The 14,236-nt window shown below is 35.4% G+C and overlaps 1 protein-coding gene across 1 annotated transcript in view; it reads left to right on the plus strand.

Annotated features, from left to right (window-relative positions):
• Positions 1-14,236, plus strand: part of Wnt10 (Wnt oncogene analog 10) — a 90,891-nt gene that overhangs the window by 20,322 nt on the left and 56,333 nt on the right. The window lies entirely within an intron of this gene.

Below are 14,236 nucleotides of genomic sequence, written 5' to 3' on the forward strand. Positions count from 1 at the left end.
TATGTTCTGGATTCCGTACATTGAAAGGATAATCTCTTAGGATCAGGAAAACTGACTTCACTATGTTACGTACAATTATGTAAATAACTGTGTATAAAGTCATTTTTGTAGGTAAGTTTAAGTAAATTTCTGATGAAAAACTTTTCATATATTGACAAAAAATCATTTCAGAAGACATTTATGCAATGTCAAAAAGTGTTGGAAATCGAGAATGTTTTCACTTGGACCAGTTCACTCCTATTTTTTGTATTCGTACAAAATTCAGACAGTTTTCTGAAAAGTACGACTGAGAATTCATGAAATAACTAATTGGAAAATGGTCTGTAGAGACAAATCGATGGAACAATCAAATGATAGTGCAAAAAGCCCAAAGCTTAGGCGGCCCAGCTTTGTTGCTCTCATAAACAGTATAGTAGCCAAATAAAATATGGAGTGTCCACAGATTAACAGTCCGGCAATCAAATAAACGAACTCAACATTATCTAATCCAGATAACAAATACGGATGATCTAACAGTGTAAACTAAAAAGCCAAAAAACACTGTGTCCCTTTTTCTTTCAGGTGGAATTGCTTCTATTTCTGAATTCCTATCGCCTCTCTATATAGTCCTGGAAAGTAAGTTGTATCTCGAAAACTTGGGTCAAGGCTGAAGGCCCTCTGGAGTCCTTAGTAGACCTTAGACTCAGTCTGATGGTTCTCGTTGGCAGTTTCTTGGCTTTCTCTTCTCTGGGTCTTATTACTCTCTCAAAATCGTCGATATATCCATTTCCATTTTTCAGATGATCATGTATCTTGGACAGGCTCTCAAGTTCACAAATGCGTCAGACCTATTTTGATCACCCACTTTTTTATCGTGAGTAGTAATTAGATTTTCTCAAATACCTCACTGAGTGAGTAGATTTTCTGTAAATCTCTCTCTTAAACTCCAGACTCTAAAATCCATGTCTCATCTTCATCTATAGTGTTCGGCCAGATCATAAGTTGGTGAACCTATCGTATTCACGATAGGTTTCAGTGGCAGCTAACGTCGTCCCTACGGCAGCCACTTACAAAAAATAAAGTTTAATTCATTGAAGACTCGAATCACCAACATGATTTAGGACAAGAGAAATGCAGTTAGGTTCAGTAGACTTTCTAGCGAGCTCCGACTTGGTTATCTTGTATACAATGGTGTCGGTCGAAAATAATAATCAGCGAAGTATTCTGTGTAGATATATTCGCTCTGTTTGCTCAGTGTTTATAATAGATGTATTTCCAGTGTGACAGTATTTTCTATGTACAAACGAAGGGCACCGCAATGATAGCATGTTGATTAGTGTGGTGGCAACCCTTTTTGATGAAGAAACTAGGATAAGGTGCCCAAGAGCGAGCTGCTGTGGAACCAATACCACGTTTATGTATGGCAGCAGAATAAAAAGTATTTCAAAGAATTTCTTCCTTGTCTCTCAACTCAAAACTCAAATTGACAATGAAAAAGAAAATCTGAGATGTACTAGTACATACGTACAACATATGTATGAATGGAACGTTGAGTCACAGGAAACTTATGCACGAAGACAGGTATCTAAATAACAACTCCAACCTCCAGCCAAGGCAAGAAAAGTGAGATAGGTTAGGTTAGGTCAAAAGTAGGTAAATGAACGCCATGAAGTGAGGTAATCCTGAAAGATTTCGTCAGAAGTATTCGAATCTTCTTGCCCTCGGGGTGTTCAGTGTTTGTTTGGCAAAACGTACAGTGATGCCAATGATAAGTTCTGATCCGATGAAGCCGCTTGCAGCTTCCCTCATTTGCAAGGGAGTCAGCACCCTTATTGCTTTCCAGGTCAGTATCACCAGGAATCCAGACCAGAGACAATTTAATGAGTGTTCCTATTGAGTTTTTGCCAATTTGCTACCAATTTAGGCGTTGCTCAGTAGGAGCCAAAAGCTTTCATCGCCGTTTGATCGAGAATATGTTCATTGACTTGTGTATGATGTTGGATTCTACCAATCTTCCCGCACACAATTCATTCGCATAGATTTCCATTTGAAATGCAACTGAAAACACCTGCACTAGAGCCTGAAGGTATTTCTGATCCATCCGTGAACCAACACCTATCTACTCTTAATATTTCATTCTCCCGGAGAATCCGGTACTGTCTACTCGAGAAAAGTACTGTATAAGGCAGTTCGTAGTTGACAGTTGGAGGAATAATGTCAGAGTATAAGGCTATTATTATTGCCTTAAGGGTTTCGTGGGTAAAACAGTAGGTAACCGAAAATACACAATTTATTGAATCAAAGTTAGTATATAACAAGACTCGCTATCCTCTACACTAGTTATGGGGTTACTGTCTACTAATAAGGGCGGCACTCGCCAGAACAGAGACAGCAATCATACTCGCTGTCAAAAATACTTGTTCCAAGCTTCCTGTTGGCAACCAGGGAGAGTCATAGGCGTCTCGTAGAATAGGGCAAACGGTGTCATGCTACAAGAGGTCATTTCCAGAATGCTGTGACTTCCAGTGTTAACCAGCAGTCTATTGTACTCTGCATCAGATTGTTTTGTGCAATTGGCAATGTACACAAGTCTATATTCAGTGCATCTAGCTGTTATTTTTCTATTCTACCTATGTTTAGATTGACCAATTTGAACGAACAGGGTGTACTTTATGATATTTTTCAGTTTATGGGAACAAATATTCATGAAAAGGTCGAAGTTGAATTAGAAATCCATCATCAATTGTTAGGAATCACAAGTTAAAAGATAAGACCTCGTTAATCCTTACCTCGCACAAGTTTCGACTTCTGAGGGTTGTCGTTCGTAGGGGTGTGACAGCTGGTTAACGAAAAAATAGATTTTTAAAGAGATATATGGTTCCCAGAAAAACTATTGAAAATTAATATTTGCAAAATAGCAGATATTTTTTATTATGTAACATATATTTCAGCAATCAAAATTGAAAATAATGCTGACTCTCACTTTAATTTTCTTTATATACCTGCAGTAGACGATTTTCGTTTAAGGTAATTCCATCATATCTGAACGGTTCTATAAATGTAATATTCTATATAAAAAATAGTGACATTTTAGAAACCCTATGAACTGGATACATTTTTCCAACCTGCAACAATTCAAAATATCCAGAAAAAACAATAAATTGATATTGAACTCATTCGATTTCAGCTAAAAGCGAATTCATGCGTTACTTCAAGGGCCGTACTGCAAATTAAATACAAAGCAATAATTTTTCACTTGAGATTATATTATTGTCTCACCATTTCTCGATATGAAAAATCTTACATGCACTTATGAGGTGCAAGCAAGTCGAATAATATGTATGAGATGCTTTTAACACTGAATAATTTCACATCTTTGACGCTTCCGTTGCAGAGAAATCTTTATAGCTTTCAAGCAATTACACCTCGAAAAAATTAGTGAGTCCATTCACTATGAGGCTAATACTCGAAGATTGTTCACCTATGAAACTATCCTTCAATTAGTTACGTCGTAATAAAACTAATCAAATAATGCCATTTTCTCTGGATTAAATTTTTATGTAATAGCTTTCATTTTCTTTAATATATAAGATTAGTCTATAATAGTGGACCACACAAAATATCAATCAAATTTTACTACCTATGGTCACACCTGCTTATAAAAGGTTTCATTTCAATGGAAGTAGGTATTCATTTGAAAACTGAATAGTTGAAGTCTCATCTTCGTCATATTTCAATTCTTTAAATAGTGAAAAAGTTTTCGCAGTTGAGAAACAGGTCTTTTGTAAAAATTTGCTACGGAACCCTTTTTTCGTTCGTAGAAAACTGATCATCACCTTCTTATTGAAGTGGTCACGAGGCATCGTTAGCCAGTACATGATATTAGAAAATAGATATTTCGAAATTTTCATCTATCCCATCTACCTACACCGTAGGTGTCAGATCTAGCTAGGCTAGATGGACTGCATATAGACTTATGCACATTGCTAATTGCACAAATCAATTTATTGCAGAGTGCAACAGAAATGACCTCTGACTTTATGCCTCCAACTGTCAACTACAAACTGCCTTATAAAGTACTGTTCCCGAGTAGAGCGGACTGGATTCTCCGGGATAGAAAAATATTAAGAGCAGATGGTAGTTGGTTCACAGATGGATCAAAAACACCTTCCGGTTCTGTTGCAGATGTTTTTAGTCGCAGACCCAGGACAGAGGTATCTACCTGCCTAGGAACCTATGCGACTGCATTTCAAGCGAAAATTCACGTTATTGAATTGTGTGCAGAGAGATTGGAAGAATCCAACCTCATACACAAGTCAATAAAAATATTATCAAACAGTCAAGCGGCGTTGGAAGCTTTTGGTTCCTACCGAGCGAAGTTTAAATAAGTAGCAAATTGCCAAAAACGACTCTCCTCGATAAGAAGACGTAACAGATTGTCTCTGATCTGAATTCCTGGCCATACTGGCCTAGAAGGCAATGAGATTGTTGACTCCCTTATCAAGGAGGGTGATGCAAGCAGCTCCATCGGACCACAACATGTCATTGGCATCGCTTCAGGAGATGTATGGTAAAAAGATTCAAAGACTTCTGGCAAGCCTCCCAGGATTGGCTCACTTCAAGCCGTTCATTCATTCTTCGAAGCTTGATACCAAACAGTTGTTGGGCTACACTAGCGATGAACCACGATGTCTAACAGGCCTTATTACAGATCACTGTCGTCTGAATCATCACATGCAGAGACTCGGACTATCGGAAGTCAGTGTATCGCTTCTGTTCGAAAAATGATGGAACAGCAGAGCATATACTTTGTGTTTGCCCCGCTACGTACCAGATCAGGTTTTCAGAGTTTGGTATAACCACACTTCTTTCATCTGACCTAAAAGATCACTCACCATACAGGGTGCAACTAAATAAGTGTAAAACATTCAAGAAGGTAATTCCTCATCGAAAAAAAGATAGGATCTTTCGTATCAAGAAATTCCATTGGAGGATTCCTTGTTAAGATACAGCTCCATAAAGGGGGTACATGAAATTTGTATAACAATTTTTTTCACAAGCACTAGAAAAATTACAATATTGAAAGCAACCTAACGTTTTGTACGACCAAAAAGACACTTAGCCAGATATTTATTTGGTTCACCCCATGGTTGTCAGGGGTGGAAAACGCAACCCCTAAAAATTATTTCCAATGTAACTTTTTGTCTTATTATTTGTTTACCATTTAAGAATTCATTTCCGATAGCCTGTTTCATTCTAAACAAAAAATGTCTCTTGGGTTTTTTGCCCAAAATGAACCAGTTCGCAGCAAAAAATTATTTTACGAACAACTACAGAGATACATCGTCATTAATGCGAAAATACGAAACTAATCTAGGTCGCTAGGTCGCTATTAGCGATAGTGACAGTTGAATTGGTATGACACTGTCAGTTTGTGAATTTTCGAAATTGAATTAATACTAATTGTGTGTTGTTGTTTTGTTCTTGATTTGTTACTTTATTAATTCACTTGTTATTAAAATGGCATACACAAATGAGGAAATGGCTGATATGCATTACGTTTAAGGTCTATCGCAGGAGAATGGGTTAAAAGCTTCTAGAAGATATGCTGAAATGTATCCTCAACGGCAGCATCCTTCACATAGAATATTTTCTCGACGATTACGAGAATATGGTTCATTCGACAAAATAACGCAGGATTGTGGACGCCATCGAGAAGTACGAACACCACAGCTTGAGGAAGTAGTACTTAATTTGATTGAAGAACAACCTACTACCAGTACTAGAGAGATTGCTTTTTAGCTAAATGTTGATCATATGACGGTATTTCGAATTTTGAAGGAACAACTCTTATACCCTTACGATCTGCAACTAGTTCAGGCACTGTTACCGTGAGACTTTCCGAGCCGTCTTGAACTTTACAATTGGATGCTGGAAATGATTAGAAGAAATTGTGACTTTCTGAAGACGATAGAATTCACAGACGAATGTACTTTTTCTCGGGACAAGATTATTAATTTTCATAATTACCACATATGGGCTGATGAAAACCCTCACGCTATTGTCGAAACTGACCATCAAGAACAGTTTTCCCTTAACGAGTGGCTCGGAGTTATTGTGGATGATTTAAGTGAGCCTCATTTTCTACCTCCTCGATTAAATGGTGAGGCATACGTTCAATTTTTAAGAGAAGTGCATCCAGTACTGCTGGAGGAAGTTCCTTTGGGCGTCAGAAGGGATATGTTTTTTTATGCATGATGGGGCTCCCGCCCATTTTAGTCAGCATTCAATTGAAATATATGCAAATCAGTGGATAGGTCGAGGAGGACCACAGAACTGGCCGGCTCGATCCCCGGATCTCAATCCTCTCGATTTCTCTATTTGGGTCCATTTACAGTATTTGATTAATCGTACTCCTGTTCGCGATGTAGTGGACTTGAGAAAACGCATCATCGATGCGTGCAGGGTAATCAGAGAGACTCTAGGAAAATTTGAAGGAATACGTGGCTCAATGCGCCGACGCCTAGATGCATGCGTAATGTCTGAAGGTAGACATATCGAACATTTAAATTACTGGCTAAGTGTCTTTTTTGTAGTTGAAAACGTCAGGTTGATTTCAATATTGTAACTTTTTCTGTGCTTGTGAAAAAAATTGTTTTATAAATTTTATGTACCCCCTTTAGGGGGCTGTATATTAACAAGGGATGCTCCTATGAAGTTTCTTTATATGAAAGATCCTATATTTTTTTTGATGAGGAATCACCTCCTTGAATGTTCCACACTTATTCAGTTACACCCTGTATAAACTAATCGGATTCGTCAAGAAGCTGAGTTTATTTGGTTGAGTTTGAATAGGTGTGAGCCACAATAAACCCTTGTGTGTTACGGTGGAAATCAAAGTGACTCCTTCAATTTATGTATTTGAAATACCCAAACCGTGGAAGTGTTACTTGCAATACCATGAGCATCACATCAAGTTATGGTTTTTTTAACGCGCTTGGGCAGATGCAGAACTGCATATCACATGAATAAAATTGCGTAAATGTAAAGAGGCCTTAATGTATTGCTTACATTTATGTCGACCTGCCATTTCCCGTCTTTCAAAAAAAAAGTTATATCACTGCCCGATCCGGAATGTCAACTTTTTTGAACCCTTCGAAATCTGCCACAAGGTTTAAGAGTTCGACATTTTCGTGTGTACTCGATATTGAAATGTTAATTTGAATGACTGCGCGTTATCCGATCGTGTTACAAATATTCAATGAAAAACTTTCAGTTTCATTGTATTTCTTAGAAACATCTACACGTGACGATCATTTTTATGGCCAAGTATTTTGATTGGTGTACATTTTCAAACTGATTGTATCCATTTTCGCGAATCAATTAATTAAAAGAGACTGCATTGACTTACACTGGTTTTGGTATATACGGCATTTCTACAATTATATGCTTCGACAATCCGAGCTTTTTATGCTACTCGTTACGAAAAAGATACTTCTTTATTAGGATTCATGCTTGTACGGGGACCAGTTACTATTTAGAGTCCCAAAGTGCAAGTGCGACCTCATTTATCTGGTTTTTACTGATCTATGATTGTTTACCGCAAGGTGAAGATGCGTTATACCTTTTTGAATAATGTTTTCTTCGAAATGTCATGTGAAGAGGTTTCAACTCAGAATTGAAATATCACTAACTGGGGAACCTGCATACAAAATTTTATTTTATTCGATAAGTCTATCAAAGAAGGCTCTTTCCCAAAAATATGGAAAACTGCACTTGTAGTTCCCATCTTCAAAAGTGGTAATAAGTTATTGTATGAATACTATCGTCCTATATCGAAACTCTGCTTAATTTTCAATCTTTTTGAATCAATAATTTGTGACTGTAATATATAAATCACGAACGAAATTCTGCTAGTAACTCAAATGTCACCCCAAATAGTATCAGCCCTGATTATATATATATATATATATATATATATATATATATATATATATATATATATATATATATATATAATATTCTTCTTCAATATAGTCGAGGATATAATCAGATCCTTGCCATTCTGTAAAATCAATATGACAGATTGCTACTCTAACCTCCCTACACCTCGATAATATTTTTTATGTTACCTCATCAAAGAAACTCTTAATTATCTTATCGAACCGTTAACCATTCTTATAAATGGGTGTTTTCTTGAGGGTTTTTGTCCAGATGTATTGAAATTTAGCAAAGTTATACCTATTTGCAAAAAAGGAGATCCTTCATCACCTGACAATTACAGACCTATATCTATTGTACCCATCTTGGGAAAAATAATAGAGATCACAGTTGAAGAACGACTGATGAGCTTTATGAATAAATATAGTATTCTCCACAAACATCAATATGGCTTCATGGAAAACAGATCCACAACTGATGTAGTTGTGTAAATAATACAAAATGCAATAAACAATGTGGAACGTGACGAACACACCCCTTCAACGTTGTGGGATCTGAGCAAAACATTTGATTGCGTTAATCACAATCTCCTTATCAAAAAACTTGAGTATTATGGAATCCAAAGAACATCTTTGAATTTCTTTATATCATATCTCTCTCCAAGGAAACAAGCAGTTTATTTGGATGGTACTCTGTCAGATACAAAAATTATATCTCATGGCATCCCTCAGGGGTCTGTTCTGGGACCTACATTATTTGTTATCTACCTAAATGACATTTTCGACTATATGCTTTCCAAAACAATAATTTGCTTTGCAGACGATACGACAATGCTAAATGAAAGTTCCGATATTGACGTTATATTAAAAGTAAACCAAGAACTAGAAGAAAGGGTGGAAAAATGGTTCTCACAAAACAAGTTGAAGCTGAATAGGGATAAAACCCAAAATATTATTATATCATCAATAAAAACTATACAGCGAACTTTATGTACTTCGTAGGCTGAGGAACGTTCTGAGCACCCAAACGCTAATAACCTCCTGTCATTCACTATTTCAGACTCACCTAACATATGGTGTACTTCTATGGGGGAGGTCTTCCTGTGCTCTCAGAACAGGTGTCCCACTTAATGAACATTGCCAACCACTTTTTGTAAAATTCAAAATCATGCCATTGCCTTGTATTTTCATCTACCATACACTGCTTCAGATTCACAAGAATAAAAATAAATATTTTTCCCATTCAGACTACCACAATTACATTACAAGAAATGCACAAAAACTGATGCAACCCCGGTCAAGCTAGAAATGTCAGTGCGTAATTCGCTGAATATCAAACTCCACAATGTTTTGCCTTCTGATCTAGTATTGTTGTGCATGAATGTATTCAAGAGGAGGGTGAAAAAATATAAAAAAAACTGTTTTTATAATTTGAAAGATTATATGAACTGTACATATACTGAATGATTTTAATATTTTCATGTTTTGGATGTTGTGCTGAAACATCACAAATTTCACTGTCTTTTTTATTTATACACAACTTTGTACATTGTTTCCTGACTTGTCATAAATGTAATTTACATATAACATGATCAAATAAATCTATCTATCTATCTATACTTCAATGTTGGATCCTCAATCATTAATGAACAGCATGGATTTGTAAAACATCGCTCGATTGAAACCAATTTATTTATTTATACTGAATATCTCTAGAAGAGCATGGATAAAGGCTGCCAGGTTGATGCAGCAAGGAATTCGACAAGGTAGATCATGCAACTTTACTCGACAAACTGGCGGAAATCGGTATACACGGTGATCTTTGGCGGATAAACGACAAATAGCTGGTATTCAGTTCCTATATAAAATAATAAATAATTGTTTGAACAGCAGTTCTATATTGAACCAACTTTTAACAAATGTATCTCTGTATAATACCAGAGGATTATATTCATTCCAAACAAATCTAAGTAAAACTAATCACTATTTGAATTCTCCCCTAAATAGGTATTGTAAATCCTACAACTCTATATCCAAATCACTAGAAACATCTTTTCTAATTCCCTCATAACCATCACCACGTCTGTCAAATGTTCATACAATCACCATTTTCATATCTTACTATTGTAATTTGCACTGCACTGCACTGTACATAACAAGATATTGCATCTTATTTATAACAATCAAATAATTTTTCGTTATATTCACCTCATCATTTGTGAATATTCTTTTTGGGTTTGTCCCGTTTTGTATTCCGCCGAAAGTGAATAAATAAATAAATAACACTACTTCTTCCATTAGAACTATTTGAAATTCCATACCACAACTTTCTGCAACAATAGTGTAGTGAATTCATTCAATAAAAGGTGGATATCTGAATTTATAGGCAAGATTTTTTTTGACGAATCCTCGTATATAGTTTCTAGTTGGTTAAACGCGTCTCATCTGAGGCGAAAAGACCATTGGATTCTTTATTAGGATTCGAGTACAGATGCATAGAAACAAGCAGAACTAATCATGCAAAAAATAGGAAAAGCTATCATTGTCTCCGTGGCATCCAGCTACAGTCCAAGATACTGATTGTTGAAGTTTTTAGGAGATGGTGATTGGAATTCTCTCATTTCTGGTTTGGCATAAACAATGTATGTTGAGTTAGAAGTGATAGATTGCTTGGGTCTGAGACAGAGTTGATCCCAGTTATCTTTCTCGAAATTTCAATATGAAATACAAGGTGTAGATTTTAAAAGTAACAATCCTTGAAAGAATGTTGGCTCGATCAAGTCTTGATATCAATATCATTGTACCACACACATTTACTAATGAGAACTCACTCATAGACATAATTTGTGTGACATCGGATAGGATTACCTCATCCAAAACTTTTTTTGGATCAATTATTTTATCTCAAAAACGTAACCAGCTTCAATTCTAGCAACATTTGCTGCCATTTTCTTGAGCATTTTCCATGAATTAGAATAATATCAGTTATTTGTTCTAGTTAGCTCACTACTTCTTAAAAAAACAACCAAAAATAGTATTTGAGATGAAATAAATTTTGTAGAAATTGAGTCTAAAGGCAGATTGAAAAATAGAAAAAGCAAAAAGTTTTCAATACTCTCAAAGCAGGCTTCAAATTATTTACAGTCGAATAAAAATTGTTTAAGGAATACTTCATTGCATAGTTCAGAATAATTCAATTATAAAATTGAAAACATATATCATTTATACGTTCCCCTGATTACGGATCAGGTTTTTATAATTTGCAAACCTTCATCTCTGTTTATGCGTACTGGTGAGTCCTAGGAAGCGAAAATTCAGTATATGCGCGCTTCTCAGATGCGCACTAAGAAAGGATTTCCAAATATTCCTACTGGGAAGCCCCCGTGGGGGTAAAAGGAGCGCGTTTACATAAGAAAATTACTTCTTCATCACTGTACCGCTATATTTTCGAAGGCTGGAATTTTGTATACAGGTGCATTTTATATTGTAGATGTGCGATTAGAAAAGATTTCTTGGTAATTCCAACTGTAATAATGTTTTATTCGTACTTCTACCAATCAGAAAATGAATAAAACAGATAAAACCACAAGGAAATGGATTCGCGCGTGGAATTAAATTTTTGTCCAAACATTGAACCCGAACAATCATCTAAAATACAAATATTCTCCATATTTGTTTGAATATAAAAGAATGTAAATCCAAACGATTGAACAACAAACCAAATGAATCTTTGTTTAAACATCTAACATTTAAATACAAATATTCTCTAATTTTGTTTAAATATAAAAATATATAAATCTAAAAATTATCAATACTAGAAGATTGAAATTCAAACCGAAGACTAAACATTTTCTGATTGTTCCAGCCGTTACTTGATGAAGATCCATTGTAATATTTCAAATGAAGTTTGTGGAGATCAAATCCTGAGGTGTAGTTTATGAAAAGGTTAAACGATTTAGAGTGAAATAAGATTGTAGAAGCTTTAATCAACTCACATTTCTGAAATATTAAATTTCATATCAGATAAAGGAAAAATTTTGGCACTAAAATCACATTAGAATAATTACATCTGCAGATTATACAGAGTTTAACTAAATAAGCGTGAAACATTCAAGGAGATGATTCCTCATCGAAAAAAAGATAAAATCTTTCATATAAAGAAACTTCATTGGAGCATTCCTTGTTAAGATACAGTCCCTTAAAGGGGGTACATAAAATTTGTATAACAATTTTTATCACAAGCACTAAAAAAGTTACAATGTTGAAATTAACCTGACGTTTTGTACTACCAAAAAGACACTTAGCCAGTAATTTATTTGGTTCACCCCATGGTTGTAAGGGGTGGAAAACGCTACCCCTAAAATTTATTTCCAATGTAACTTTTTGATTTATTATTTGTTTACCATTTAAAAATTTATTTTCGATAGCCTGTTTCATTCTAAACAAAAAATGTCTCTTGGGTTTTTCGCCCATAATAAACCAGTTCGCAGGAAAAATTATTTCACGAACAATTACAGAGATACATCGTCATAGATGAGAAAATTCGAAACTAATCTATCTAGTAGGTCGCTATTAGCGATAGTGGCAATTAAATTGGTATGACACTGTCAGTTTGTGAATTTTCGAAATTGAATTAATACTAATTGTGTGTTGCTGTTCTGTTCTTAATTTGTTACTTTAATAATTCACTTGTTATTAAATTGGCATACACAAATGAGGAAATGGCTGATATGCATTACGTTTGCGGTCTGTCGCAGACCGGGAATGGGTTAGAAGCTTCTGGAAGATATGCTAAAATGTATCCTTAACGGCAGCATCCTTCATATAGAATATTTGCTCGACTTCATCAACGAATACGAGAATATGGTCGCCATCGAGAAGTACGAACACCACAGCTTGAGGAAGCAGCACTTAATTTGATCAGTACCAGTATCAGAAAGATTGTTTTCCAGAAAATGTTGATCAAATGACGGTATTTCGAATTTTAAAGGAACAACTCTCATACCCTTATCATCTGCAATGAGTACAGGCACAGTTACCGAAGACTTTCCGAACCGTCTTGAATTGGATGCTGGAAATGATTAGAAGAAATTGTGACTTTCTGAAGACGATAGAATTCACAGACGAATGTAGTTTTTCTCGGGACAAGATTATTAATTTTCATAATTACCACATATGGGCTGATGAAAACCCTCACGCTATTGTCGAAACTAACCATCAAGACCAGTTTTCTCTCAACGTGTGGCTCGGAGTTATTGGGGATGATTCAATTGGGCCTATTTTCTACCTACTCGATTAAATGGTGAGGCATACGTTCAATGTTTAGGAGAAGTGCAAGCACAGGCCATATGTCTGTCATGAGTTTTGCATTTTCACACTAAATAAACTTGACATTTTCAAAGCTAATGCATTGCAAATCGATACCCAGTTTCATCGCCACTGAATGAACACATAATTGAAAAAGCTGAGATATCACTGTCAAGTGCCATACCAAGTGTTGTACATACTTCATCTCCAGTTTGAGAATACTTGTGGAAATTACGTTTGATTTCATATTCTAATGTAAAATACGTTGAATCGAAAAATTTTTTAAGTGATCCGTTCGAAGACCAAGGCATTAATTCCAATAAATACTTCCGCTGTAGGTGACAGGAAGTGATAGGATTTTATCAAAAAGAAAGAAAGAGAGAAAGGTAAGCAATTCCTAGTTGATGATGAATATGCAATACAATTATTTGAATTAACATTCATCAGGCTATTAGTTTTCACTTCCAATAAGTTTCCGTCTGAATCTAATTATTATTTCGTGCTGATGGTTGTAATAATGAATGATGATAAGTATTGTCAATGCTTCGCTTTCAAAAGCACCACAGTAATTAATAAGAATAACAATCTTGTATATTCATTGGACTGTTCAATAGATACAATTTCTATTATGCGGTTCACAGGGCATGTTATACAGGGTGACAATTCGAAAAATTACAATGGCAATATCTGAGCAACCGAATGAAAAATAAGAAATCGCTGAAAACTTTCGCCGTAATAGGGAGGGGACAACAAAATGATGTGATAGCTAACTTGTTTTCACTTACCCCTCGCCACCCCAACTTCATTTTCTCAAATAGCAACCCCGTACGTGTGATACCTTACCGAAAAAATGTTAAGAAATGATCTTCATTGGTACCCTGCTGAGCTACATTCGATGTAGTGAATTTGAATTTTATTTTCTATTAATGATTCAAGAAATTTTTATTTCGATACGTTGTACATGAGAAACATAATTTCCATCTGCGACATAATAATAATATAATAATAAT

This window comes from Leptinotarsa decemlineata, unplaced genomic scaffold, assembly GCF_025532065.1.
Source record: "Leptinotarsa decemlineata unplaced genomic scaffold, Ldec_3_MD MMD2_P_RNA_scaffold_5, whole genome shotgun sequence".
Lineage (NCBI taxonomy): Eukaryota > Metazoa > Arthropoda > Insecta > Coleoptera > Chrysomelidae > Leptinotarsa > Leptinotarsa decemlineata.